Genomic DNA, 24,797 nt, shown 5'->3' on the forward strand with positions numbered 1-24,797 from the left:
GGTGGCTAGAACAAAGGACACTTGATGCTAAGGTATAGACGCTACAAAACAAATGGCGAAACAGACTGCAGGAGCTGGCAAATGCTGCCCACCCAAAGCTGTTTTCCCTATTATTCTCTCCCCCCCCCCCCGCTTAATTGTACTCATGTCTTTGCCACTGTCTTTTTCAGTGAGATGACAGGGATTTGCAAATCCCTTCCTCCTCTCCACTGAATTCAGAGTATAAGTATTTAGTTTTCTAACTGGTGTTTTGATGCCTTGAGCTCCTTTCTTTCCGTAACAGAAAACACATTCTGAAATGTGTATTTACTACGAGTTCACAGGGTAGAAAGTGTTGCTGGTGAAGTAATCTGTTTGTCTAGGGTAGTGTGGTGTATCAGTCAAGTGTCCTTTGGCCCAGCCACCAGTACGAGCTCTGCTGTCTGTGGCTCTCGGCACCTGTCAAAAGGCTGTTGCTAGAGCAACTGGATTCTCTCACGAGACAGACTTTTGGTTGCGAGGCAACTGGCTGTTAAAGTTTATCTGCAGCGGCTATTTTTCATGAGGCTAACAAGTAACTTCTTATTGGGGTCTTCACATTATGAAGCATAGCCAAACATCATCAAGAGCGCCCTAATGAGATTGTCAGTGAGGTAACAGAGAATCAGCCTCACCAGCCAGGCCACTGCAGTGTTCAGTGACTCTACTTTTGTGTTCCTTCCTCTGGGAAGCTAAGCTGAGCTCTGGACAGGAAACTAAGGCCTCCTGCTAATGCTTATTTTCTTTTATTGCCCCAGTGCTAAGTACACCATGGAGTCTGCAGACCGACTCCACAGGATACAGGCTGGGGTTTGCGATGGTCTCCTATGCGGTCACTCTTTTAAGATCACATTAATATATGTTTAAAACAATATTCCTGACCACAGTCCTCGGGTGCAGTTGTACAACACAGAAAATAGCAAAACCATTCAAACAGCTCATTATAAAGGAAAAGCCCACTGGACAAAGGAGGACTCAAGGGCATGATCTACTTTAGCCAAAGCATTGCTATAAATGCATATTTTGGAACTGGCACTTTTTACAGTGCCACATAATATTCATTCCATACTTGCAAGTGATCTTTCAGTGTGATATCACCTAAACTTTGGAATTCCCTGCACATTGATATTAGGCGGGCGCCTTTGCTGGATGGTTTTTGGCACCTGCTAAAAGTTTTTGTTTTGTTTAATCTAGTCTACCCAGACATGTATATTTGACATGCATTTTAATATGTCATCTTACAGTGTATGATAGGGACGCGGGTGGCGCTGTGGGTTAAACCAAAGAGCCTAGGACTTGCCAATCAGAAAGTCGGCGGTTCGAATCCCCACAACGGGGTGAGCTCCCATTGCTCGGTCCCTGCTCCTGCCAACCTAGCAGTTCGAAAGCACGTCAAAGTGCAAGTAGATAAATAGGTACCGCTCCAGCGGGAAGGTAAACAGCGTTTCCATGCGCTGCTCTGGTTCGCCGGAAGCGGCTTAGTCATGCTGGCCACATGACCCGGAAGCTGAACACCGGCTCCCTTGGCCAATAAAGCGAAATGAGCGCTGCAACCCCAGAGTCGGCCACGACTGGACCTAATGGTCAGGGGTCCCTTTAGCTTTTTACAGTGTATATTTTTGAAATTACTGATTTATGTTGATTTTTTTAAGGCTAACTTGTTTAAAATATCTGGTTTTCTTGATAATTTCAATTTATTTTTAAATACTATATGTAAAGCGCTTAGATGTTTTTGTAATTAAGCGGTATCTAAATCCTGTTAAATAAATAAAAGTGGAGCATTTACCCCTCTTCAAACAGGTACTATTTTAAGCAGGAGAACATTGGCACGCCCTGGCCTGCTGTGCTGGTCTAGGCTCTCATAGGATAAGGGCATTATTTCATTTTTTGACTCCATGAATGTATATGTAAGCAGAGTGTGCACATATCAGCAGGATGACTGGAAAATGAGCTAATAAATAATTCAGCTTGCCATCACTTGTATAGTATAGGCTATATTTAGGAAGAATATAAATTTTGAATAAACTAATTGAAGGATTTCTGCTCACACACAGTGCAATCCATAATCTATTTACCTTGGAATGTTACCATTAAGTCACTGGACTGCTCTGGAGTAAGTGGGTTGTGGACTACACATCTTATTCATTACCGTACAATGTCTTATTCATTTTACCAAAGGCTTTATCCGGATGTCTATTCATTCAGTCTTTTTTTTTTTACTTGGGGTTGTGTCTAGCATGAAATTTATTAAGCAAGGGTCAGCTGTTTCTCAAAGGAAGTATGAAGGGAGAGAGAGAGAGAGATAAATATATGAGCTGCAGTGCAGCATATGTGTAGAGCTGAAGTAGCAGCTCCTTCTTCAACTGCTGCCCTTCAGACTCTGATAAGCTCCTCCCATAGCTAATCCCCTGCCTCAACAGAAACCCTGCCCCCTCTGACCTTTACACAGGGAAAACAGCTAACCAGCCACAAAGAAACACACACACACAAGAAAACCCTTTTTGCTCCTTCTTCAACTGCTGCCCTTCAGACTCTGATAAGCTCCTCCCACAGCTAATCCCCTGCCTCAACAGAAACCCTGCCCCCTCTGACCTTTACACAGGGAAAACAGCTAACCAGCCACAAAGAAACACACACACACACACACACAAGAAAACCCTTTTTGCTCCTTCTTCAACTGCTGCCCTTCAGACTCTGATAAGCTCCTCCCACAGCTAATCCCCTGCCTCAACAAAAACCCTGCCCCCTCTGACCTTTACACAGGGAAAACAGCTAACCAGCCACAAAGAAACACACACACACACACAAGAAAACCCTTTTTGCTCCTTCTTCAACTGCTGCCCTTCAGACTCTGATAAGCTCCTCCCACAGCTAATCCCCTGCCTCAACAGAAACCCTGCCCCCTCTGACCTTTACACAGGGAAAACAGCTAACCAGCCACAAAGAAACACACACACACACACACAAGAAAACCCTTTTTGCTCCTTCTTCAACTGCTGCCCTTCAGACTCTGATAAGCTCCTCCCACAGCTAATCCCCTGCCTCAACAGAAACCCTGCCCCCTCTGACCTTTACACTCTGACCTTCTGATCGGCAAGTCGTAGGCTCTGTGGTTTAACCCACAGTGTCACTTCCTTTTTAATTACTGGGTCTTGAACTAAAGTTGCTGGAGGAAATTATATCTGGAAAAACCCTTGCCTGGGAGAAAAACTTGTGGGGGAGATTTTAATTTCTGGTTTCCTTACCTTTTAAAATTAGTTTTTATTTATTTTTATTTTTTAACCGAGCTATTTCACTATTTTAAAAATGGGTGGAATTCTACATAGCGCTAATGAGATTGTTCCATTACTGCAAGCATTTCTTCTTGCCCAATGAAACGATCTCCCCTCCACCCCCTCCACGCTACTCTAGGGGATCTGCCAACCTTTCAGGATGGCAGGGGAGCCCTGTTGTATTCGTGAAGAGTCCTTGGGCTGGTTTCCTCTAGCAGGATGGGGTAGTTGAATCTGGCCCAGTATAAGGAAAACAGTAATTCTGTCCTACGGAGAGAAACTGGGCTTATTAGAGTACCGTTATTTGGCTATTCATCATGAATCCCCAGCCTAGATAAGCAGGAAGCAATAAAGCAGGCTGGACCTGCAAACAGGAGATGTTTTATTAAAGGCATAGGAGCCCTGAAAGTCTTCAACAGTGCACTGTTAGTACAACCTTGGGAGATCAGTGCTGCAATTGCATTTTGTTTTGGGGGGAAAACACACACCAATATTTTATTGGGGTGGGGAGCTGAAGGTACCTCGGCCCCTAGAAGTTGGCTCCTGTGATGGGAGCATAACATATAAAATATTGTACTATAACCATTTGATCACATGAGTTTCCAGACTGGAGCTTTACATCACAAAAAGGTCATTTGGATCCAATATTTCCTTGAGCATGGTTGACACATTAGCTTCCATGCATTCCACCCCAAGCCAAGCCTAGATATTCCTCGCTATTCTACTGCATGGTATCCACGTCAATAAGAAGAGATTGATGGAATGTATACAGGATAGTTATGGGTCCTTCCTCTCATCCACTCTTCTCTCATCGTTCCGTACCTTTTTCTGTCCTGGGTATTTTTGTACCTGAATGCATAGCCACAAATATAATCCCAGTAAGTATGTAGGAGTTCAACTGCAAATGTTACCAGCCTTTATTTATCATGTTCCACACTGAACAACATGGATACTTGTGCTCTTGGTGGTGTGTGCATTTCCAGCTTGTTTGTTTTTATTTTGCAATACTGAGGTCTTGCACAAGAGTGATGTTTAGGTATCTCAATCTGCTGTTTGATTTGGCATGGCTGGAGTGGGTATCAGCATCTCAAAATATTAGGAATGCCCCAAACACCCAGTAAATGTTAATCACATAGCCATGCATTCACACACACACACACACACACACACACACACACACTAAAAAAACCCTCAGAAATAATGAAATACCAAAATAATGATAAAGAGGTTTTGTGCAACATATCTATCTATCTATCTATCTATCTATCTATCTATCTATCATCTATCTATATCTTTCTATCATCTATCTATCTATCATCTACCTACCTACCTACCTATCTCCAGTGTAGGACTGCAACAACAGTATCCAGAGTAAAACCACATAATTTACTCTATGAAGACCTTGAGAGAATAACTCCTTTGAACAGGGTATGCCTTTGGTCTGTGTCAGCTGGTGAAAATACAGTGGTACCTTGGGTTAAGAACTTAATTCGTTCTGGAGGTCTGTTCTTAACTTGAGCTACCACTTTAGCTAATGGGGCCTCCCGCCACCGCCACATGATTTCTGTTCTCATCCTGAAGCAAAGTTCTTAACCCGAGGTACTATTTCTGGGTTAGTGGAGTCTGTAACCTGAAGTGTCTGTAACCTGAGATACCACTGTAGGTGCCTTTTGTTTGGTAGGCAGGTGAGGAGCAAAGAGAAGTAGGGGCATGGTGATAGCGACCACCCACTAACCCATCACCACACGTGACAAATTGCCGACACTAAAAAATGTGCTAAGGAGGCTTCACATCAGCAATGACTGCAGTTTATCCACAGCTGCACACAAGAACACATCCACAAGAACACACATCAAAATTACAAGAGATAAAATGTAAGAACATCAGAAGAGCCCCAACAGATCTTATCACACTTTGTATCAAATTGCTCCACTGGCCGGATGTGGCTTGCGGACTGCCAGTTGACCATTTTTGATATAAATGATTCATGTTTCTGCTTACTTCTGCATCATGTGCCACTCAATGCTGCAGTATTTTTAGCTTTCTCAAGCTAAGCAGATCAATATGTGGATGAGAATCTTTCAAAGGAAATCTAATGAGTAACAGCTAAGTTTGTAACTGGCTATACAAAAGGTCACCTTGTCATCTGGATTAGTAGGAGCTGCAGGAAGGCAAGTGGAGACCTGCAACAAAATGTTCCAGTCCCTCCTCAGACCTCAACAGGTCTGCTCTTGTTCAGGTCTCCAGCCAGCCTGGAGCAGGACCCTTGGGGTGTTGTTTAGAGTTCAGGAGAAGGGGGGAATTTCAGGAGGAGGAAAGGAGGGGGGAGAATGACAACTAAATGTGTAAAACCAATGAAAAAGCAGAAGATGAGCTTAGAGAAACCATTACTTCAGAAAAGAAAAATACATGTGGAGAACTTATTATTCAGCTTTGTGATATTGAGCCTTCCTCGTGCTTCCGTTATATTTTCAGCAAACAGGAGGGCCAAACATTTTCTTCAAGAGGAAAGCTGAAAAAACAATACACAATCAGCAGCATCTTCAGCCATGGGATGCATATGGAGGCCCTCTGTTTTTCTCCTGGCTACTTAGTCCTTGTATAAATTTTCTAGAGGAGGAAATACCAAATAATTCCTTTAGTATAAAATTATTGCAATTTGGATTTATTATTCATCTCCATTTCATCATGCCAGAAATGGTATACCTCATGCCAGAAATGGTATACATTTTACATGAACATTTTATTAATATAGTAGTGGGCTGAGCACAATGATAAAGCAAGGTCATAAACGTAGCTGCAGAGAGGGCAGAATGCCAGCAGATAACATGAGCAGCTTGTATGGCTGTAGGACTTTAAGGTCAGCTCCCACATGGGCAAACATTAATGCTGTCACTACATGGATCCACTCCAGGAATTCACAAAAGTCACTCTCTTACATGCTGGCTTTTATCCAGCAGCTGAGCAGCACAACTGCAGCCAGGATATTCCCGTTCTTGGCTAAGGAATGGCTTGCTGTTCTCACTGACACTGAGATCTTGGTTGTATGCTTAGTTTTCAAGACTGGGTCATCATCTGCAGCAAACTTCCTTCTGTTTAACATCCATGTGAATGCTTGCTGATACTAGTAGGATATATCCACACATTGTAGAAATGACTTATTAGTGTGTAAAATGCTGCCTGCCTCAAATACCTTTTATCACAAATTGGAATCTGGCATCAATTTTACCTGGTCTGGATAGCTAATTCGTTTCTGAGAAACAGTTCCTTCTGCTTGTTAAAGGAATATCCTTATTTTCATGCCACCAACATACTGTTCAAAAATAGGTTGGAACAGTGAATGGTTGCACTCTACATCTTGGCCCTTACTGCTTTGTGGAAAGAGACATTGTCATTTTCAACTCTCCCAAGCCCAGATATCCAATAGCCTTTCTATATAAAAACAGCAATATATATATATATTTGGAGTTAACTATGAACCTTGAAAGAGCCATGCAACCAGTAGTTCAAGCCCCTAGCATACTTCAAGAACATCTTCATAGGGTAGGCAGAGGAAACAGAAGACTGCTGCAGGCGAAAGGGTGGGAGAAGATGAAGTCACTTTCCTGATATTATGTTGTGATACAGATGCAGATATTCCAAAGCTGAAGGGAATGAAGGGGGGGGGGTGTTTGTTTGGTTTTTTTGTAAAAAAAAACCCACACTAGAGAAAGTTCACAAAAGAGCAGGCCAGTGTCATGAGAGACGGAGCAGGATTATGGGTTTCCCCAGGGTTTAAAAGGAAAACTCTATAATTTGCATTTTCACTGGACTAGGGAGTGTTCACACAGCAAAATACAGAAAGCTTACATTTCTTTTCATTTCTTCAGAAAGTGAAGGAATCCCACTGTTTCAATTTCCTTCAGAATAACTTCACAAAATTATCAGCCAGTCCTATAAACCATTTATATATAGTGGTACCTCGGGTTAAGTACTAAATTTGTTCTGGAGGTCCGTACTTAACCTGAAACTGTTCTTAACCTGAAGCACCACTTTAGCTAATGGGGCCTCCTGCTGCCACCGCGCCGCTGGAGCACGATTTCTGTTCTCATCCTGAAGCAAAGTTCTTAACCCGAGGTAATATTTCTGGGTTAGCGGAGTCTGTAACCTGAAGCATCTGTAACATGAAGCGTATGTAACCCGAGGTACCACTGTACTGGTTTATAAGGAGGATATACTGCCCCTGCACCAGTGGAGCGGCTGCTATATCCTACACCCACCCAGCCTAGGAGGGGAACGGAGAGAACACAACCCATTAAAAAAGCAAGCAAATAAAAAGAACAATAAAGGTAGACATTCCCAGAGCGTTCCAGTGTTAGCCCAGGTGCCAGAGATGGTGCTGGTACTGCCACCTACATATACAGCCCACACATGGAGGAAGTCAATGAACTCACGACACCAAGAACTACTCTGCATCACAATATGCACAACATTCAAAACATCCATTTAAAGCTTTCAGCTCCCAAGGCTCTTTCTGGTGCACCGTGGCAAACCTCTCCATTTCACCCACTGTAATTTCATACTTGGATCTGAAACAAGGAACCACTTGGCCATAAATGCCTCACTGTTGAACCTACTTATTACCTTTCATTCCCAAAGGTGTTTTCTGTCTTTAAAATTACTCAGGCAGACAGGGATGTGGACAAAATCATGGCTGGGCCAGCCCCTCTCACAGCAGGTCATCATGCTCTATTTGCTTGTATTACTGATTATATTCTGGATGACATTTTATTTTAAAATATATATGTGCTAGCAGTGTGATACTTTAATTGAAATACAAAAGGACAAAGGCCTTCTCTGTGAAATCTTATAAATTGATTTTCTTGGACACATCTAAGCACTTGGCATTAAGCTAAGGTAAGGACCTTTTACTTGTATGTTTGGGCTATATTTAACACCCAGCTTATGATTTACACCCAGCCGATCTTTATTCTGCAACAGTATTTCCAAAACAAAACCAAGGGACGCTATCTTGATGTCACTAGTAAAGCAAAGCTGTCTTGTTAAACTTTTGAAATATGCATACGTTTGCTTGCTCCCAAAAAAAGTAATTCAGAATATAGATAACTTTTTGTATTGGGCCTTTTTAAAGTTAAAACTCTGCCAGACAGGAGTTTTCCCAGAAAGGATCTTTCTTGATAAAGCTGTGTACCCGTGCAGAATGCTTACCTGAGAGCAGGCTGCCAGAAGCATTTGCTGGTCCAAGACATTTAGGGGCCTGAGGCCAGTGTCAGATCCTAATGCATATGCGTTGGCACCGACATTTAAAAAAAAAAAAAAGCTAATGATTTTATTCTCTGCTGCTGGAGTTTTTTATGTTGCATTTGTGAGTGTGCGTACTTTGTTTAACGTTGTATCTTAATTTTTTATTGTCTTTGTAAGCTGCCTGGATAACTTTTTTTTTTTGAGTTGGTATTATAAGCACCATTAATATCTAAATAAAATAAACCCCTAGCATGTCACTCAAAAGATGAAACAGGGACAGAATGGGAACAGAGACAAATCCCTAAATACTGAACAACTGGAGCATTTGTCAGTGGCACATTATGCAACACACTGTGTAACATGCGCTGTGAGGACCAGCATCAAGACTATGATTGGGCATTAACCAAGGCCTCACACCCCAAAGGGAGTTCACGGCCAAGAGCTCTTTGAAGCTGCTGCTTACCTTCATCATTGCAACTGTTTGGTTGTTCTCTGCCTTTTGCTATGGCCCAGACAGTAGCAGAAAGGAGAAGGAGAAGTGGCAATGCCAAGGCTGCTTGCTCATTAGCTCTCTGCCTGGCAAGCGATGCAGTGATGAAGAGAAGGAGGAGCTTTTCATAATTCCAATGAGGAGGTCATGGAAGATGTCTTGTCCAAGGTCCCTCCCAAACCTGAATTTGTCACTGCACTATTTTTGCATTGCATTGCGTTTCCTCCAGCTGCGCAGATGACATGCTGAGGCATCTTTAAACACCTGCACTGACCCTGGCTCAACCAGGGTATGCTGCTAAACTTTGGCATGCGCATTTACAGTCACTGCACAGCAAGTCAAGGGACAGTGTTCTCAACTTTTTCTAGCAGGGGTCCATTAGCAGTTGGGTGGAAAGCAGAAACTGTACACTGTAAGCTTAATCTCCTTGATTTCTGCTTCCCTGCAGATGCAAGAAGCCAGACAAAAGAAAGTTGCTGATCCTACAGCTGGCCCATGCCATAGACATTAAAAAACTCCAAGCAAAAAGTTACTAAATCAACTAGTTGTGAAAGAGCCAAACCACACATATACCAGAGTGTATTTAGCTCATCTGAAAGATTGCCAGAACCACACCCAGACTTGCCTCTCTCTCTAAAAGTTTCATAGCACTTAGTTGGTATGTGGCTACAATTCTTCCTATCTCACTGCTCCACTGGCCCTATGGGGCATCCCTCCTTTTCTGCCCCCTACATAGCTATCAGGAGCCAGCTTTGTTCCACAATGTGAAAGGAGAGTAGGCAGTGGGTCTACAAAGCAGAATGTGCAGTTGTTGCACACACTTTAAGGCGCTGTTGAAGAAGCAGCCTGTGTCTCCAGATGAGGCTCAATTTTACAGTTGACTTAACCTATATTCCAGTCACTAGCATGTTTAAATGAAATATTCAAATGTCCTATGTGTTTAGGTGGGTTTGGGGATGGAAAGAAGCCCCTAAATTATTGACCTGAAAAGCATATGAAGTAATTTTCAAGAAGCCTGTGAGTCCTGTTGCTGCTTTCATTCAACTGCAGCAAACAAATGTCCAATTAATAGAGCAGAGAGGAGTTGGTTTCTATTCCCTGCTCTGGGAAATGCATTTGACTGCAAGTGAGCCAAGATACAGGAGCTGGAAAGACACCTGAACCTCAAATGACTCAAAAGCTGATATTTATATCAGAAAGGAGGACAAAACTACATCTATCACTATAGGAATTGTGTGCGCCAGGTAGTGAAATAGACTTATTTGACCAGACAAACCCTGAAGTGCTAATAAAATGCTGGAGGAAGGAAATGCTTCAAGATCAGATTCTGTAGAAGCCATTACTGTAATCTGTATCTATAGTTTCCTAGCAACAGCTGATCCAGCAGACTCATGTGAATGGCCCCCTGGGTCCAGTGCCACATATCATGAATGACATTGTAGGGCAGGTAATGCATGTTTGATGGCTTGCAGGACCGGGACCAAAAATGTTAACATACATAGTGTAAAATGCAAACCTTATAACTGCAAACATAGCCTTCCTTTAATTATAGACCTCTTGGGGAAACAACCTCAGGAATAATATATGACCCTGGAACAATATTTTTAGTACACATATAACAAGAGAGGGATTTCTAAACTTTGAAACAACTTTTCAAATGTGGCAGATTTAAAGGCTGTTTAAGGAAAGCTCCAAGGCTTGATTTAAATGGTAAAATAAATTGCTGAAAAGTTGAGAAATTTTTCCTTTCACCCTAGAAACACTGTTGATGAATTATATTTACTTACGTTCAACCTACTTGCACTGGGATTATTTATGAAAAGCTATACGGGGGTGGGGGGAATGCAAGAATCTTTGATACTGCTCCAGCCTATTCCAACAAAATTCTACAGTAAGAATCCAAAACATGAATAGGCAAATGTGGAAAAGAATAATGAGTGCACCTGGAGCTTTCATTTCTGTTCTCACTACTCCTGCCTGAACAAAATGCAGGGCAGGTTTTTGTTCTTGTTTTAACTGTTTAGTTTGCTCACAACAGCAAAGGCAGAAACAATGCACATCTCTGCAAATTTCAGGTGGTAGCATTACTGACTGTAGCAGTTCAAGTCCAGCACCACAGACTTTTGCTGGCAGAGAAATGCATCGGATGAGGAGGGCTGGGTTGTTCCAACCACTGATGGGTCAAGGGGAATCCACAAACACTTACGTTTTGAGGAGGCAGGGAAACATGAAGCGGGGGAGGGTTGCCTGATACATCTTAAGTGGTATGACAGATGCATTGCTTTATCTGCAATTGCCATCTTGTATAGAATAAGCCCTGTTCCAAAATGTAAATGTAAAACACCAAAACTGTTTTTAAAAAAGTATGTTTCAGCAAGGCCTTGTAGTATTTAACTGAAGAAAAGTTTTCTGCATGTTAACATGTTGGCTGGGGTCTCTGCCCATTTGCTCAGGCATTCTAATCCTAGTCAGTCCAACTGCTTTACAGCTTGGACTGGGGTGGGCACAATCTCTTTGGAAAAGGTGATGACTGATCACATGCAATATAGCTGAATTCCAAAAGACAGGCATGCAAAAATGTAACACCATAACTTGTTTAGTGTTAAGCTACTCATAAATGCTCAGTAGAAGACCTGCTCAGTAGTACCTTGAGTTCCCAGCACAGAGAGTCTGAAAGTCATTTGGCCCAAAATTAATTTGACTTGGCGCCTAATTAGAGGCGATAGTGGCATGATCTCTGTGTTAAAATGAACAGGTATAAAGTGTGTTTGTCAGGGTGGAGGAAGGAATTTCATGGAGCAAGGGAGTAGGGAAAAGCTTCCTGAACTAACTGGTTGTTGGTGCCTATTGGGGCTAATGGGGCACAAGGCAGGCAGACCAACATTAAGATGACCCAGAGCCAATCCCAGGCAGAGCCTATCCTTCTCTCTGCTGAGTTCTTCAAGTGTAGCACTTAGTAGGAAGACAGAATAGGCTGAGGGCAGACTAAGGTTGGTGGTTCCTTGCCCTCTTTGTCCTAATGAACTAGCCTTCTTCTTCTCATACACCATGCACTACTGTCTCTCTAGCTACCTTTTCCCCAGTGTAGATTTTCTGGCAACTCTTGTTCTGGCGACTGTTGTTCTGATCAATCCATAGCAGACACCCATGAGGAAAGGCAGCACCGTGGAAAGCTCCAAGTGAGCCACTTTTTCCGACAAAGGCTGGCAGTGAACTGAGTCTCCCCATCCGGTCTTCCTTCCACCTGCTCCCTTCCTTTGTGCCCAAAGAGTGTGAATTCTTAAATGGCCAACCCCAGCCTGAAGGCAAGCACTCCACTTCTTTTCTGTGGTATCCCACCTGGAAACCTTCTAGCGCTGTTGAGCAGGTGCAGTGATGTGGAGATACTTTGGCAAGGGCAGTAGCTCAGTGGTAGAGCACTTGCTTTGCCTGTAGAGAGTCCCAGGTTACATCCCTGGCATTTTCACACAGAGATGGGAAAGAGTCCCTGTCTGAAACCATAGACAGCCACTGCCAGTCAGGGAGCTAAATGGACTACTGGTCTGAGTCAGTATAAGGATGCTTCCTATGTTCCTATGATTCTTCAGGCAAATAGAATTTGGGTTCTTGTCTCAGATTCATTAGGCTTCTGACCACTAGCTTCCTGCTTAGTATCAGGAAACTTCTCCAGTTCCTCAGCCAGTGGCATAACAGCCCCAGACTAAGCCAGCTCATCGTCCTCTGACTCTGAGATTAAAGCCTCTCTCTCACACACCCCTTGTGCTTTGTATCTGTTCAGAAGTGAGCTGCATTCTGAGAAATGAGTCTGCTGCTGTTATGCCTCAAGTGCACAGGAAGCTTATGGCATTGGCAATAGTGCTACAGAGCTCCCGAACCCTTATCATGAGATTTAACCACAACACCATGTTTTTCTTAAAGACAAACAAACAGCAAGAGTCCTGTAGTTTGAGGGAATAAATGTGTCACGGATAAATGCATTCTTATGTCCCAGCTTTCATAGATTCTGAAGGATTCACTGAACATGCCTAGCTGCAGTACAAGAGGGGATTTTTTGTTTTGTAATCAAAGGTTTGGGGAATCTTCCATTTCCACACATTTCCAGTGAACATCACACTTGTACCTTAAAGAAGAAAAGAAAAATCACAACCTGCAGTTAGTCCCTACATCCAGGGTTTGCATGTTTACTTGTAGATTACATTTTAAAAAGCAGTTGCAGCTGCCTGAAATGCCTTTTGTATTAAGTTTATTGCATAGGTTTTTACAAGGGTTGGGAGAACTCCCCAGGCTCAGTTTGAAACTGGGTCAGCATTTGCAAGTTTTCTCAGCGAGTACAGTGGTACCTCAGGTTACATACGCTTCAGGTTAAAGACTCTGCTAACCCAGAAATAGTGCTTCAGGTTAAGAACTTTGCTTCAGGATGAGAACAGAAATCGGGCTCTGGTGGCACGGCAGCAGCAGGAGGCCCCATTAGCTAAAGTGGTGCTTCAGGTTAAGAACAGTTTCAGGTTAAGTACAGACCTCCGGAATGAATTAAATACTTAACCTGAGGTACCCCTGTATTCAGAAAATTCATCTGCTTTCATAGTTCTCTCTTAGCTTGAAATGATGGTCATATGCACCTGCTCACTGGGAATTGTAGTTCCAAGCATTAGCCACAGCAGACAAAGGATTTAACCACTGCCACACTACACACAAACAAATTTATACATTGCTTTGTTATAGAAAACCTCAGTGTTTTACAATTTAAAAAAATAAATAAGAAAAATAACAATAATTTAATACCTTTGAAAAGTTAAAATAACAATAGAAGAAAAACAGATTAAGACTCACATCAACTTTCTAAACATCTGGGTAGGCTTGTCTAAAAAAAAAAATGTTTTTAGCAGGCACTGAAAAGAGTACAGTAAAGGTGCCTGCCAGGTATCAATAGGCAGGATATACAGTGGTACCTCAGGTTAAGTACTTAATTCGTTCCAGAGGTCCGTTCTTAACCTGAAGCACCACTTTAGCTAATGGGGCCTCCTGGTGCCGCCACGCCGCCGGAGCACAATTTCTGTTCTCATCCTGAAGCAAAGTTCTTAACCCAAGGTATTATTTCTGGGTTAGCAGAGTCTGTAACCTGAAGCGTATGTAACCTGAAGCGTATGTAACCCGAGGTACCACTGTATTCCAAAGTATAAGTGCTGCCACACCAAAGATCAATTTCTTAGAAATGCAGAACCAGTCTTATGTGGCACCTGTCATTGTGCCAGTTCTGCTGCTTAACATGGTCGAGTGGGGACAAACAGGATAAAGTGGTGTCATATGCAAATTGATCCCAAGTTGTTAAGAGCTTTATAATACTAATAGCAACATCTTGAGCTTGCCCTGGTAGCAAATCGGCAACAACTGCAGATCTCCGAGCACAGCTGTTCTATGCTGACAATGTGTCGCTCCTGTTAGCAATCATGCTGCAGCATTTTGCACTAACCACTTCCAGAATGAAAAACATGAAACTGTGTATATAATGGACAGTCAGAGAAACAATGAGACAAACAAAGCAGTCCTTTCCCTGACTTATACCTACTTGGTCCTTGGTGGCGGCCAAAGATACGCCACAAACATACCAGCACTGGATGCATAAAACACCGGTTTCATATGCGTGGAAATACATTAAATACTTTCTATCTGTAGTATAATGTATGACATGAGCCAAAAACTGAAGGAGGGGCAGGTATGTAATGTCTTTATTGTGGAAAAAATTGTCACCATATCTTTCATAAAAACAGAAGAAGGCCCCAGATAACTGGGATAATTAAAAACACAGGTAGAATGACAAATATATCCAGCCAGATGGGACATTTTAAACCCTGGCAGAACTTCCATAGTGCATGGTGTTAAACCACTTCCATTAAAATCTCTCTCCCAAATTGCTATATACAGCTGGACACCTGTGGTTCACACGCTGCTGCATTAAATATTGAATCCTGAGTGAAAATAGCGCTTTGTCAGCCAAAGGTACTCACAAGAATTCCCCAAAAGGCTTAACAACACACTGGCTAATGGGAGATTAATCTTTTAGAACTAGAAGTTGACATATGCAGTCAGCATGTAGCATGCTGTATAGGCCTAAGAGCATGGTGAAGCGAGGATTTCTGCAGAGCTTTGCACATTTTTTAAAAAGAGCTGTTTCTTTCATGGGGCAACTCTCCAGCTTGGCCGTCAAATAAGCCAATGAAATATAATACAGTTGACCTCTCAGAGCAAATTAATTGTTGATTGCCCCCTGTACAACAAAGTCTGAAAATGCCAGTGTTGGATGCTGTAGTTAAAGGGTGCTTTGGGTAAATTATGTAAAGGGCTGAAATTCCAAGCTGTATTTACCATATGGCTCTTATTTCTTCCAATATTTAAAGAGATCTCTTTCAGTGGGGTCCTTACCAGATTTATTAACAAATTGAAGGGTTTATCTACAATATAGACAGAAACTAACTGTCGTTCTTTTACATAAGTAATTCCTGCAGTTCTGTGAGGAAAGGAATCTCTAACAGTTTTCAGCACCCTGATTCAGAGCCAAGTAAAAATAAATAAATAAATGTTTTAGTATTTTAACTTTTATATGCTTTAAAGTAGGGTTGTAATTTTTTTCTTGATTTAATTTTTTTCTTGTTTGTAAACCACATTGAGGTATTTTGTCCCCCCCCCCAATCAAGCAGTGCATAATTTTTTTGAAAAAAAGGAGGGGTTCCGTTTACACTAATTGCCAGCATGGAGGGCCCAATCCAGACTGACGCTAGCTGGGAAGGGGGGCTGTCAAGAGACTTTAACCCTTGGTCACCTGCCAGATGAGCGTGCACACACACACACACAAACACACACACACACACACACACACACACACCTGCATTCTAAGGGGGAAAGCCTCCATTGAAGTTAATGCAACTTTCCTCCCAATTCAACTTGCAGGTGTGGGAGGCCTGATCTGGATCCAGTGAGGGTCAAAGTGTGAAAGCCTCCTATTACCACCTCCAGTGGGTCCCAATACAGGCTAAGACCCCACACTGTCAGTCTGTGGAGAAGGGAAAATGCCTGCTCTTAAAGGCACAGGTACTTAATGTCTGGTCCTCAGATGGATGCCATGACAGTTAAACTGCCTCAAAACTGATGCAGATTTGTGGTATACATATACCCTTGAAGAATCCCGCCACTTCCTTTTGTTTTCTTTTTGCATCCAATCTGCAAAAAAAAAAAAAAAAACCACCTCACCGTGTTGCGAAGCTCTGTCCCAGAAAGTTGAGGTTACACAAGGACTCACACCCAATATCACTCTAAGGGAGTAAGCAGGTTCAGTTTGATTTCCCTGGTGAGAGGCTGGATCAAAATAGCAGTACAAATAAATGCAACAACATCTTGTCGATATTAGCCATTCTTGTAGAGAAATCTGAAAGTGAGGCAGTTAACAAATCCCATAAAATAAACTTCCAGTTAGGCCCTGCTGGGCTGGATTCTTAGGTACATCTGCTCCCAGATAACCGTATTCCCAACTCTGGATCCGTCGGCTAACTGACCTAAGCAGGATGTTTAAGGACTGTGTGGAAATGAACTTTAACCAAAAGTATGTTTTATGGAGATTGAGTAAAGAATAAGAGCTTTTGGAGTGACGCAGCAATAAAAACAGTTGCCATCTTGCCAGGCTTTGTCAAAGGATTTACAGCCGGGAGGAGGAATGGATTTGTTTTTGGACTGCATTTCTGTCGAACCTCCTCAGAGGTTGGATAAAGGCGACAGACTTGTAAAGATTAACGACAGTTAGACTGTTTTTATTTATGGAAGTGATGATATACGAAACCGTCTGAATATGATTCTTGGATGAATAAAAATATCCACACAGGATTACAACTTGTTTTAACCCGCTTTGGAGAGCATCAGAGGTCACAAAGAGAAAGGAAAAATATATGAGAATAACAAGAGGAGATGTGGAAAACAACAAGAAAGGAGTGGACAGTATTGTGAACATCATATGGACAGATTTGTGGACATTAAAGCAGTAGTAAGAAGATGATTGGATCCCCTTCGGAACTTGAAATATGGGTACCCCCAACAAAAATTTAAAATTTGGCTTTGTAATTTGTAATTTATGTAATTTGGTTTGATTTGATGTGATTGGTGGGTTAATAAAAATTGTTTTTTTAAAAAAATCCCATAAAATAAACTTCCAGTTAGGCTCTGCTGGGCTGGATTCTGAGGTACATCTGTTCCCAGATAACTGTATTCCCAACTCTTCCATATAGTGTAATGTCAGACTGCCCAGCCACCTAGTGGAGAAATGTTAGGTTCCAGTTACTTTGCAGCAAGTTTTTAAACTGAGGGTTACAGCTTCCTTTTTCAAACAAGGGTTGATGACAGGCAAATCTATCCTGCTTCTAACTGGCCTTCAATCCATGCAGAAAAACCTCAATCCAGATCCCAGCCTCTCTTTACAGCTCTCTTCTTGGATGCTTCTGTTACGTTCATGCCAAACTCCTGATCTCTTCCGTATACTTGGCAGGTATCTCTAAGAAGGGTGGATATTTGTTGGCAAACCTATTTAGTCTAAAACACTGAGGAACCACTGAAATAATACTAATTCTTCTCCTATCGTATTTCCCAGACAGAGCTTCCAGGAGTATTTCCCATGCAACATGACTTACTTCCCAATGAACCTTGACTCCCAGAGTGTGCAGCACATGTGTTTCATGGGTGGAAAAACATGTGAGCATCTCACACACACATAGTAAAATTGTGTCTAAGTAAGAACAACATGAACACTGCCTGCTGAATATAAGGATATGCTCAAATGGCAGTTTCTCACTGTAGGCTGTCATTGTAATGCTTGGCACTACTACACTGAAAGTGGAGGAAGCATCCCAGTAATGGCAGGTATGTCTCTTTCAGTGGGCCTCCCTCTTTGGACCCCAAAATCTGCAAAGCCAATGCGAGTCCCACGATGACCCACATCTGTGATATGGGCTGGCCTGAATGGGGGACAGGGGAAAGGGCTTGGTTCCTGCCACCATTGCCATTTAGATTAGATTCTTCTCTGACCTAGGAGGGTGATCAACTGCTGTATAGGTCAGAGAGCAAGATTTCCTCCAGAACAAGATTGCTGTCCAAGCAGATTATGCAGTGCTGAGATGTTGCATCAACAATGGGGCATCAGCAGGGCATATATCCAGGGCATGTATGGGCTGTAGTTTCTTGCTGTTGAAGAGGGGTCAGGGGAAGTAGGCCTTGAAATTCCAAAAAGCCTTCAGGTGTGGACCTCTGCTCAGACCCACACACTGCTGCCCGTGCTTCTGGTGACAATTTTGTAGAAGAACAACTTGGGACAAGTCAGGATGTATTGGTAGCCCTGAATCTCTCACTTTTCCAAGTGATGCACTTCTATGAGTGGTGATCTCAGGAAGTTTCTCCATTTCCAGTGACTCCCCTTGACCCTCAGTCTCACTAACACTAGCAATGGGGGTCTTCCGCCTCTGATGAAGTCTCCCGACTCCGGCTCTTGTCCTGCTAAATGAAGCTGCTTGGTGCATCTGCTCCACTCTTGGATTGTTACAAGGAGACAATCTAACCGGATAACTTGCCTTTGGAAGTTCAACAACAATATTCTCTGCCCCTTTCTTCCAAAAGACTTCACTGTATCAACTAGCCTACTTTGTACTATTATAATTGAAGTTGTCATGAGTCATGTCCAATGGCCTTTGTTTAGTTTTTCTGAGGAACTAGGAGTGATGGTTTGCTATCCATAGAAGGTTAAAAAATGTACTTCAATAGCCGGTTGGATTTCAGTTAGCTGGTTCTTGGCATCTCTCATCGCTGATTAATGATGCTAAGAACAAAGTAATCAGAGGAGCCAAGAGTAACGCAACTGTGAACAAATGAAGTAGGCCAGAAAATGTTTCAGATGCTAAGGACTTCTATTTGCTTTTTTCCTTCATTGTCATAATCAGCCAGCTTCTTGTGTGATGTATACAAATAATGAGTTTCCTTTGATATAAACAAAGTCTGATGTAAACAAAAACCAAATTAAAAAGAGCTTAGCCAAAATGAGGAGGATGAGTTGTGATACAGATAAAGACGTTCATACACTAAAAATGAAAGTTGTTATTTCTGTAAACATGGAGCTTGGTGAATGAATTACGGACATGAAAAGAGATGTTATGGAAAGGAAACTTTAAATCTGTGATTCCAAGGACAAGCATTTGTGTCCTAAAGCTGTCAGGGAAAGAAAGATGTGCCCTGAATTTTCTGAAGAATTAGCAGGGACTCTTTATTAGGGAATGCTGACTGCCATGAAGCGGCCTATATTAACAGATTACTAAATAAAAGCAAGCTGTGCTCTATTTCTATACAAATGTAAATTTCTCTGGAAATACAGCTCTCTAATTTGAAAGTCCTTCCTCTAATCCCTGATGGGCGAGAATTCCCTGTATATATCGTCTGGTGACAAAAATGTGCTCTGTGTGTCTCCGAAGGAATTTAATATATTTTTATGTGAGGTATTCTAGCAGGAGGCCATGGAAACAACTTAGGCCCTAAATGCAAGGCTATATACTCCATGTAACAGCTTGCCATGGTGCAGGATGCTGTGTCCACCCAACGCTTATGGGGACTGAGACAACTAAGGACCTTCTTATTCCTGACCAGATGGTCTGAAGGAGAATGGAGCTAAGATGTGAATTTACACATCAACAAAAGAGAGAATTAGAGGAGACATATAAATATACTATATGCAAATCTTTATCTACTGTAATTACTTCACCTCACTGAAGGCTGTTCCTAGAGGATGTGTGTGGCTGTTCAGTCTGCAGTCTTCCCATAGGATCTTTGGCTGCATTCCTCTACCCACTCCTGAGAGTTCTAGTGCTGCAGAAGAGAGAGAAGTGTATCTCCACTATGCATAGACCTCCCCAAAGCTTCATTTAAAATGGGGGGGGGGGGAGGAGAGAGGGAGAGAGAGAAAGAGAAAGAGAGAGAACATCAACCCTCTCCCACCACTTTCACCTTCTCGGTAGTGGCACCCACCCTGTGGAACGCCCTTCCACCAGATGTCAAAGAGAAAGACATCTGAAGGCAGCCCTGTTTAGGGAAGCTTTTAATGTTTAATGTTTAATTAGAGTATTGTATTTTAATATTCTGTTGGAAGCCTCCCAGAGTGGCTGGGGAAACCCAGCCAGATGGGTGGGGTATAAATAGTAAATTGTTGTTGGTGGTGGTGGTGGTGGTGCTGCTTGCAGAGAAAGTGCCTCACCACTTTGGTTATTTTAATTCTCTTTTTGTTTATTTTTCAACTCCATGAAGTTCTAGTTTCAAATGTAGTAACAATGCACACCCATCAAGGAAATGTGGTCAGGTTCTCTCTATATCCTAGTCAATCCCTCAGTAATGTTTTGCAGTAAAGCCGAGAGAGTCATTTCCAGTTGCATTTGCAATATGAACGTTTGCTGGCCCCATAAGCACAATTCCTCACTATATGAGAATTCCTTCTCATCCCTTTCCTATTGCTTGGCTCTGACAATATATTATTTTTTCATCTTTTTCTGGGTTTTATAGCATATGCTGAACCCAAATTCTGTCCTTCCTTGCTGTCCACATGCACAAATGATGAAAGATGTCAGGTTTTCTTCTATTTCCCCCCCTTTTCCTTTTCCTAACATTCTTGATGTGTGAGATATTAGATGTACCCAATTCTTTTCCAAGAGACTCAAGGCCCCTCCAGGTGTCATCAGGTCATTATACGCAGTCCACTTCTGATAATGTTTGTGCTTGCGAAAGTTTTGTTGTGATTGTAATGTTCCAGATTACTTTTTGTCCTGCTTTTGTGATGGCCCTCCCAGTGGCAACAATGCATTAACATTAAGGAAGCATCACATTCAGGAAACAACTAATGGCATGGAAGTAGAATGACGTGCGGATGGTCCAGTATATATCTGCCACAAATGCACTAATATTGCGTCATTGACATGTTGCAGAACACAACCACAAAAATTTAAAGAACTCACAACTTTAATTCTAGGACAGAATAAGTGAGGCTAAGACTGTGTACTCATTACTGGTTTAAAACACAGTGAGCTCATTATTTTTATCAATTTGGATTGAAGCGGTTTTATGAGAAAGAGCATCAAAGTGCAATATTTCTCAAAGAACAACAAGACTGGGACAGGCTGGATATGAATCGTGGCTAATTTATGTACATCGCTTCCCAAACCAGCAGTGGGAGGGCAGTGGTTGCAGTGTAAATAGGAGTGCATACGCAGTCTATGAAGAGGTAGTGCATTGCCTAGGGTTATCCATGTCACGGCTAAAATGGCCGCTGTTTCTTTAATGCGAATAAAGCTGGGTCAGCATGACTCAGCTGTCTGCACCAAGTTGTATATATAAGTGAGAAATGTTAGTTTGGGCTGTGGCTGGTGTTTGGGTTGGTTGGTGCTGGTGTGTATAGTTATTCAGTCGTGTTTTGCACAAGGACTTTTAGGAATAAAACTCTGCAAGGATATTCTCGTGGACTCTTATGCCGACAAGGGTCCGAGGACCAGGCTGAGGAGACAAAGGGAGGTCAGAACCCTTTCCTTCTTTTTTTTGCTCTTTTACAAACACTGACAATCCATGGATCAAATTTAGAACTATTCGCTCTAAGTCCTAAATGACAACTACCAAACGAATGGGTTTCATGGAGAATTGATATTGGATCACATATTGATCCCACTTGGACTACATTTATATGTTAAGGAGGAAGGAAAAAAGAAAATAATGGAAAGTAATTTAATTAATGACCACTCCACTTAACTGCTCAGAAATGCACAGAAATACTGCACCCTTTGTATCACTTGATGCAAAAAGAAAAAAGTAACAGTTTGGTTTATTCAAACTTTTAAATCCCTGCTTGCATCATTTATTTGTAAGTGCTGAATAAGGACCTAAATCCACCAATATTAACAAGGGACAAGCAAACATTATTCTGACATATTGGCTGTGTAATGTCATCCGCCCAGCAAGACCATACATTTTTTAAAGATGCCTGTAATCTCTAATGTGTTAATGTATTATTTGCTTTGGTGTCTACCCAAATCCCATTATGGAGGTTTTATTATGTTCATTCACTGCTAATTACTCCCAGTAGTGCCTGATAACAAAATGGAACCATAACCACTATTTCCCTTCACGATACTTGAATAAGTAAAATAAATATTACTGTACATTTAAATGGATCTGTGGAAATATTTATGAACTGTGCACAGACATATTCAGTCGCAGGTTATTTTAGACTGTAATCCTGATCACAACTCAACCCTCTCTCAATTCTCCTCCTGTTATTCTTTGTTCTTGTTCCAATGGGAACATTAGAGGTTATACTAGAATTGAACACAAGCTTCTACCCAGTGTTTTCAATAAGAGCACCAGGCATATTCTCATTCTCTCTCTCTCTTTCTCCATACCCTCATGCACTACAACAAAGGTTATGTACACATCATATATTTAAAGCATACAACTTGCCCCAAATAATTTTGGGAGCTGTAGTTTACCCGTCACAGTTACAAGTCCCAGAACCCTTAAACCCCTTCACAAATTACAGTCCCCAGATTTGGGGGAAGTCATGTGCTTGAAATGTATGGTGCATAGGCAGCCATAGTTTCAGGCCAAATGGATACCTATTGGAAAAGGCAGGTACATTATGCAAATGTATATCCCCAAGGAACGAGAGAACAGGGGGAAAGTCCAGCTTCCTTTTTTAGAGTAAAAAAAAAACCCCAGACAAACCCTACATCAACCTTTTCCATCCCGGTGCTGTCCAGATATTTGGGGCCACAACTCCCATCTGAACTTTAGTCCAGGGCATGCCCTACATAATCACCTTAACTCTTGCTCTGGAGATACATTTGGAGAAGTGGAGAAGGCCAAAGGCAGGAACAAAGAACATGTAATTTATGCTACAACGAAGGCATGCTTTCCCTTCCACCTTCTGCCTGTGTTTTGTTGCTGCAGGAAGAAAAAATGTATTCCCAGCAGTTCTGGGGTTGGTCAGAGGGTAGTGTTATACGGTATAAGCTATATGAAAAAGGGGGATACTTTTGTGGAAGCTGTACTGTGCAAGAAAAGAATTCCAATCTTGGCTGCTGCACTTATGTGAACTGTTTAGTCAGGCTAGGAGGGAGTTAAACACCTGTGTACCACTGGGATCCAGTTGTGAGGATTACAGCTGCCAGGAAAGGAAGAGACTCTTCAGCAAAAGCAGCTTGCTTGGGCAAGCATCACTTATTGACATAAGTAAAGACCTGCTGAATCAGGCCAAGGCCTATCTATTCTCCAGCAATCTGTTTTCACAGTGGCCAACCAATTCCCATGGGAAGCCCATAAGCTAGGCATCAGGGAGAAAGCACTCTCCACAGCTGAGATTCACAGCAACTGGCATTCAGGGAAATACTGTCCCCAACAGTGGAGACTGATCATTGGCATATTGGCTAGCAGTCATTGGTAGCCTTATCTTGCATATAACTTGTATGGCTGCTTGTGAATTACAAATAATTATTTCCTAGTTAGTACTTCAGAATAATTGAACTGTATTTTGTTCCTGTGGAGCCCAACACCCATCTTTCCCCTTATTAGGGGTGAGAGCACAGCCCACACAGCAGTACATACACCCCATTGTGTCATCAGAGGACAATCTATGAAACATTATTGTACTTATGGATTTATGAATAAGTGTGAATACGTCGTATAACCTTCTCTCCTAACTCAATTGCTTTAGACTGGGAAGATTTTTTGTTGTTACTGCATTACACTGAGGGAAACACATGGACATGCAGGCTTTAAACAAATAACTTTTTACATTTTTCTCAAAGCTGGGTCTCTCTGGAATATCTCTTGTGTAACTATTTCATGAAAGCAGTTTTATGACTGTTTATAAATAATAGATTCTGAATAAAACTATCTGTTCCCCGATGAAAAGAAAAGAATGGGAAAAATTAAATAAGGAGTGCATTCCTAGCATATATCAATATTATTTATTAGAAGACCTTTCAAAAAGTTTTCCCAGTTTGTCTGGATGAGGACAGAAAGCTTTAAAACTGTGATGTAAGAAGTGTGTATTTTAATGATATTATCTCTAAAGTGATTAGCAAGTTTATGGGATAGGAAATATGAGGAAAGTTCCTTGGTTTTTGAGTATAAATCACATTTAGCACTTGCTCCTCTGTACCCTGGTGCTAGAACTGAACAAGATTGTCCTATTTAATATGTCCGATAAATCTAAACTGGAACAGTTATACAATCTTGAATCTATATTCTGATTTGTTAGCTTTTTGTGCTGGGGGTGAAATCAATATTGAAAATACATCGCTGCATTTTGTTGGCACGCTGGTATTTTCCAAGCAATTTTAAACAATAAAAAGGAACCAACAGTTAATTTGAAAACTGAATGTATAGAGTGTGATTTGTACTGACAAAATAATGACCTTATAGACTGGAAGACTATGTACAGTAATGGAAAAGACCACAAACTTATCCATATGATTGTGCAGAGAACCCCAATACAGAGCTGGTTTTGTCTTTCTGATGAACACCTCAGTGTATGTTCATCCACAGAACTAGCAGGCCCTCCTGTTGATTCTTTTCGTGCATCCTTGGCTGAGCACATCCCATATGCAATATCCATCCTGCCAGAATAGTGGTAGCATATCTCCGACTCCAATGTAATTGACATATGAGATTGTTCTACCTACTGCCTAACCAAAAAGATAATAGAGAGACCTGCCTTG

The 24,797-nt window shown here is 41.8% G+C and overlaps 1 long non-coding RNA gene across 3 annotated transcripts in view; it reads right to left on the reverse strand.

The window, feature by feature from the left end:
- Positions 1-24,797, reverse strand: part of LOC309528655 — a 46,207-nt gene that overhangs the window by 4,271 nt on the left and 17,139 nt on the right. Inside the window, exon 2 of one of the 3 annotated variants that reach the window (XR_014217858.1) lies at positions 4,113-4,139. The exons of 1 other annotated variant lie outside the window; for it this stretch is intronic. This is a non-coding gene — a long non-coding RNA (uncharacterized lncRNA). Of the gene's footprint in view, positions 1-4,112; positions 4,140-19,804; positions 19,909-24,797 lie in introns of all 3 variants that reach the window. One more of the 3 variants, XR_014217859.1, reaches the window with a different exon arrangement.

The sequence above is a fragment of the Podarcis vaucheri genome (genome assembly GCF_965113315.1).
Source record: "Podarcis vaucheri genome assembly, chromosome: 3".
NCBI classification, from domain to species: domain Eukaryota; kingdom Metazoa; phylum Chordata; class Lepidosauria; order Squamata; family Lacertidae; genus Podarcis; species Podarcis vaucheri.